At 46.9% G+C, this 5840-nt stretch overlaps 1 pseudogene; it reads left to right on the top strand.

Moving 5' to 3' along the window:
* The first annotated feature begins 3862 nt into the window (after window positions 1–3862).
* LOC125554057 lies at window positions 3863–5190 on the top strand (annotated as a pseudogene).
* The last annotated feature ends 650 nt before the right edge of the window (window positions 5191–5840 follow it).

Genomic DNA, 5840 nt, shown 5'->3' with positions numbered 1-5840 from the left:
CCTAATAAATCCTAGAGGCCCACTTAGCCCATTTGTGCAAGGCAAGGGATAGTACTAAAGTTTAGTCCCACATTGCTAGTTTAGTGGGAGTTGGACCTCCTTATAAGGGAGGTTCTTTCCCCACTTGTACGAGCATGAGAATAAGAGGGATATCCACGCGCGCTCCTCCTCCGCCGCCCGCCTCGCCACGCCACGCGTCGTCACGACGCGCTGCGAGTTGCGGGAATGAGCCGAGCCGATGTCTAAATTTTTACCACGCACTACGGGTATACGAAAGGTCACACGGAAACTGAAAATGTTTTTTGCGAAAGTGGAGTTCGAATGCGAACGGTGCAACCCTTTGGCTGCTGGCTGTTCGCTTCGTCTCTGTCTCTTTGTTTCACCTCCCGTCGTTGCCCTCTCGCCTCCTTCTCTTGCGCCTATAAAAGGGAGGTCGCTCCTCCCAGAGAGATGCACCAGAACCTCTTCCTCCTCTCGCCACAAGTTCCTGAGCACTGCGCTGCTGCTACGATCTTCCCCATCCCGGCTTGCGGCGTGCACCGCAGATCGGGACAGTAGGCCTCCGAAACTGCACCTTTTGAGTCCTGTACGGGAGAAGGGTGATAAGGTTTTTGGGGAGCGCTCAGCGCGACTACTGGCTGCTTCATCATGGACGATCCGGTCGCCGACGACTACTTCCCCGACGACGACTTCTTCCCCGACGTCCACGACCTCCTCCATCACATGGCGGGCGAGGACACCGACCCCAAGTCCAACACTTCTACTGCTGATGTCCCGTACGTGTTCTTGCTCTTTCTGTTAGATGTCATGACACAGTTCTTTGCTCTACTTTCCGTCCTACATGTGTTAGGTTCTACTTCATATATGCAACTTCATCTAGTATCTGTTCTAGATGTGTTTAGTTCAAGTTCATATATGCAGATGCTCTTTACCTTCTCTCTGTCCGAACGCATGACTTGTTTTATCTCTACTATATTAGTCATGCTTTATTTAGTTTTCTGTTAATAAAATCATTCGGTAAATTGCTCATATTTCCAACAATTGTAACACTATATATTTGACTAGCCTTGGGATAGAAGTTTGTAAGACTCATTTACATTCTCGATCATGCGATGTAATGAAATGATGATTTGTGTTTGATGTCACATTTGTACCATGTATGCTGGCGATTCGGTCCAGGTGATGGCATAGAACACACGGAAACCATAACCTGGAAAGGTTGGTCGTTACACACGCTTCCTCAGCCCTAAACATTTGGTTTTTTTAGGAATTCATGAGAGATTTGAGAGAGGATTTCACCAAGCATAGATCTAGTCCTCCCCCTTTTGACCAACCGGAATCATGATTTTGAGCAAGTTCCAAGCTTTCCCTTCAATTGCCTTACTCTTGGAGGTTGGAGAATCCTAGGAGGTAGGAGTGTTCGGTGATAAATTAATTTGAGATTTTCCCCAGAATTTGTAAAGGTTTGAAGGGCGCCTCGGAAAGCATGAAACAAGCATATCCTTCGGATTTTTTCTATTATCTATATTTTTGCACTTTTATTTTATTTTATTATTATTAATAAATGGATGAACATTTTTTAACAAATGTCTGTTCCTTAGGTTTAATGCATGTACCGAGAGTAAATTGGGACTTCATCTTGATAACATCTTACTTTACTAGATCATGTTGCCATGTTGATGACAGAAAAAGTTCCGGTGGAACAACTTGCATGATTTTGCAAATTGCAAGGGAAGTCTGTGTTGATTCCTTCGCCAGTGAGTAAAACTAATTGTAAAACCCACAAGTCTTACTTTTATATATCTAGGATAACAGTATCGTCTTCCAAGATTCAATTATGATATCCTGACAACTCTAAAGACCAGTCTTCTCTATTGTTTACTTCCATTGGAGCCATTAGGTTTAGTTGTACATTTGACAAAAATATTCAGATACGATCCGAATGCAATGTGCCAACAAGATGGTCCTATAGCACAAGTTAACGCACGCACGAGTTCTCAAGCATGAACACCTCCTCAAAGTTTGCTAACCGGTTATTTAGGGATGTTAAGCCGAAATGGTCCTTAATCATGGCATTTGCATGTGGTTGTAGTTTGTGTAGCTAATCCAAGTTGCCCAGTGGAGTAACTTGTTGACGCTGGCAATCCAGTGGTGCACTAGACCTGCTAAAAACGCCATGAAAAACGATGAAGTAGTACAGACTAGAGTTTTATGTTGTGCTCTTGTTGATCAAGTTGGCCACGTTAGTCTATAAATGTAGTCAACTGCATGCCTAATTAGTGATTGAGCCATGTGGTTTCGGGAGATGAGCAATTTAGAATTGCAAGAAGCCACTAAATCTAGGGAAACAAATTGCATCATAATGTCATATGTTAGCCAAGTTGCTCCTGGAAGCAATGTTAGCCAGCCGAAAGGTGACACCAAAGCTTAAGCTTGCTGTTTCTTTTTAAAATAGTATTGCAGAATGTTTAATATTGAGTTATCTACTGCTCTCTCAGTTCGCAAATATAGGAAGTTCTATTTTTTTTCTGAATCGAATGTATATAGACATATTTTAGTGTGTTTGTTCACTTGTTTCAGTCCGTATGTAGTCCATAGTGAAATATCTAAAACATCTTATATTTGTAAATAGAGGGAGTATATATTAGGAACAATATGGTGTGATTCCTAGTTACCACATGATTGTAGCTTCAAGAAGATTGGTTTGAACAGGAAGATGATGCACCCTGCCCTATAGCTGTCGAAATCAGAAAAGACACCTGAATGAAAAATACACAATTCCTGGTGACATTTACCAAAACTCCAAAATGCAAGCATGCAGGTGAAACATTTTACATTTAGATGGTTAGGTACCCTGCCCAACATCAATTTTTTTTTTGCCTCACCTGAGACGGCACCTGGGTCAGATTTGCTGGCTTTTGCATGTGGATCTGACCAAATACTCCAAGTTGCGCAAGCAAACAACATGCCATACATGTAATCCAGTGGCTTAACGCCCTAACCTCGTTGATAGGATCAAGGCAGAACAAACGAGTCATCTGTCCTCTTCTCGCGCCTTCCTCAGGTTTGGACTTTCCAGCCAGTTGGTCCGGAACAGTTGTCTTCTATTTGCGATTTGATTTGAAGCTACTTTCTTGGGACTTTCTTGGGATTTGCTCCTGTAATCTAAAAAGCTTGCAGATTCAGCATAAAAAAGGCAGCGCCATTATCGCGTGGATCTCCTAACCAATTGACAAAACGATATGACATTAGTATATATACTCCTATATTATTATCATATGCACACTAGTGGAGTTTCATAAACTGTGCTTGCCCTCCAACGCCATTTGAACAGGTCCCTCCAGAAATGTCGCCGTCGCTTCAACCTACTGTGCACACCCTTGACGAAAGTGTCCCGATCACTCCAACAACAAATCAAATCAACCGATCATTCCACAAACAAACACACAAACACGTACTGGTTCAGTCAATGTAACAATTGCTAAACCTATTTGCAGTTGTCGTGTACTCCCTCCGTAGAAATATAAGAGCGTTTATAAACTCCCTTTAGTGATCTAAACGCTCGATCTATCTATAAACGCTCTTATATTTCTCCACGGAGGGAGTCCTTCCTAGTGAAACAGACCTCGTCAAGCAAGCATGCACACTTTCTATCCGAGTGTCACTGTCAGCGAACCTACTGAATCTTCAGACAGGTCTTGTTTACAAACCAGTTTCAGATAACAAATCCTCCGGGTGGAATTATGATCTTGGGAGATCGGAGCTGTGATGTCAACACCAGCGCGTACGGTGGAGCGGACCAAACGTGCAAGTACCTTGACCTTATCTGCGAGTGCATGGAGCACGTGAACGAACGCCTTCTTCTCAACACCACCGGCCGGAAGTTCACACCATTATATATGCCGGTTTCTTCTGCTTGTACACACGACAGCCAGTCGAGAAAGAAGAGCCGGGAAGAGAACAGAGGTTTGAGGTATGCCTTGACCAGAAATTCCACTTCTCTATAAGCTTGGTGTTCCTCTGCGCTTGTGAGCGTATGTTTAACTATCAAGCTCTTCTTCTGTGGGTAGTGAGCAGTAATGGAGCAACCGAATCAATGGCTGACGCAGACGGTAAGCGCATTTGGTCCTAATTACTTGTGGCATCTGAAAGTTAACATGCTGTGAATTTGAGGTATAAGCTCTTCTTGCAATGGCTGGTTTCAGGAACAGGAGGAGCTGGCGTACATGTATCAGCAAGAAGGGGTTCCCGTGCCCGGCATGGAGCAACAGTTCGCGGAGCCGCCGCTGCCTGGCCATCAAGAGCAGTACTACACGCCGCCGATGGCGACCCCGTCGTTCCATCCATCTCGCAGCTCCGATTTCCCGAGCTTTGGAGGCTCGTCGTCGTTGCCGAACCTGCCGTTCGGATCGACGACGGTGAAGAACGAGCTGGGGCAGCCGTCTCCGCCGCCGCCATCGTCCAACTTCCTCTCCTTCGGCGCCGGCCAGGCTGGCACCCTGAACTTCTCGGGAGGCGCCTGGCAGCACGACGGCGTGGAAGGGACGATGCAGCTGCAGGCGCCGGAGAGGCGGAGCAGGGCGCCAGCGAACGCGCAGGAGCACGTCATCGCCGAGCGCAAGCGACGGGAGAAGCTGCAGCAGCAGTTCGTGTCCTTGGCCACCATCGTCCCCGGCCTCAGGAAGGTGCGTGACAAGGAAACGTGGCTGCATTCACGTGGTCACCACACCAACTGCCCGCGGCGAGCTCCATTAGTTACCCTTCGCCATTGTTTTCAGACAGACAAGATCTCTCTGCTGGGGAGCACCATCGACTACGTGAAGCAGCTGGAGGACAAGGTGAGGGCGCTGGAGGAGCAAGGCTCGCGGAGGTCGTCGGAGTCCACCACCGTCTTCGAGAGCAAGTGCCGCATATCCGCCGCCGACAACGACGCAGCAGGACCCAGCGGGTCCGGGGACGCGGCCGAGGACTCGAGCCCGGCCGTCGAGGCCAGCATCCGGGGGCACACGGCGCTCCTGAAAATCTGCTGCAAGGAGAGGAGAGGGGTGCTGGTGATGGTCCTCTCCGAGCTCGAGAACCAGGGCCTCTCCATCATAAACACCAACGTCGTCCCGTTCACCGACTCCTGCCTCAACATCACCATCACGGCCAAGGCAAGGCTTCTCTTCCATTGCGCAAATGCGGTTGTAGCTTGCAAGAAAATAAGCTTCTGATGCATGATCCGAAGATTGACATGTTGAGTTTTGTGCAGATCGAAGAGGGCTTCTCGTCCGCGGCTGAGCTCGTGAGGAACCTGACGGTGGCTCTCAGAAGTTTCAGCTGAAAGTAGAATGCAAGCGATTTGTACAGATCTTTAATTTCTGAGTTTGGTAACGGTGTCCATTTCTAGCAGTGTTGTGTGAAGTCTGTAACCATTTCAGTTTACCATTTATGTGACTAACCAGATCTCCTCCTCTGATTTCGTGTTCTAATGTATTCTATTGGATGAATGTTCTAATTCGGATTCCCCACAAAGACAAACACTTCTTCGGTACACCCCTAAACACATAAACGACTTAGATTAGCCCATACTTCTTCATAAGAAAGCGCATGATGATCATATGTTAGAAACTCTTTGCCCGATGTATATGTATACACTGTACAGAGAACGGGGGCACACCCCCTCGACAACCAATCAGCCACCGTTAGCAAACCAACATGTGATTGGATAGTTAGAGGGACAGTGGTATCCCCAGCCCACTAGGATTCGAGTCCTAGTGCTCGCATTATTCCTGGATTTATTTTAGGATTTCCGGCGATGCATTTTCAGTGAAAGAAGATGTCCCCGTCGACAACGAGGC

This window comes from Triticum urartu, chromosome 4 (assembly GCF_003073215.2).
Source record: "Triticum urartu cultivar G1812 chromosome 4, Tu2.1, whole genome shotgun sequence".
NCBI classification, from domain to species: domain Eukaryota; kingdom Viridiplantae; phylum Streptophyta; class Magnoliopsida; order Poales; family Poaceae; genus Triticum; species Triticum urartu.
The sequence above is the reverse complement of the archived record's forward strand: the minus strand, read 5'-3'. Positions and strand labels throughout refer to the sequence as shown.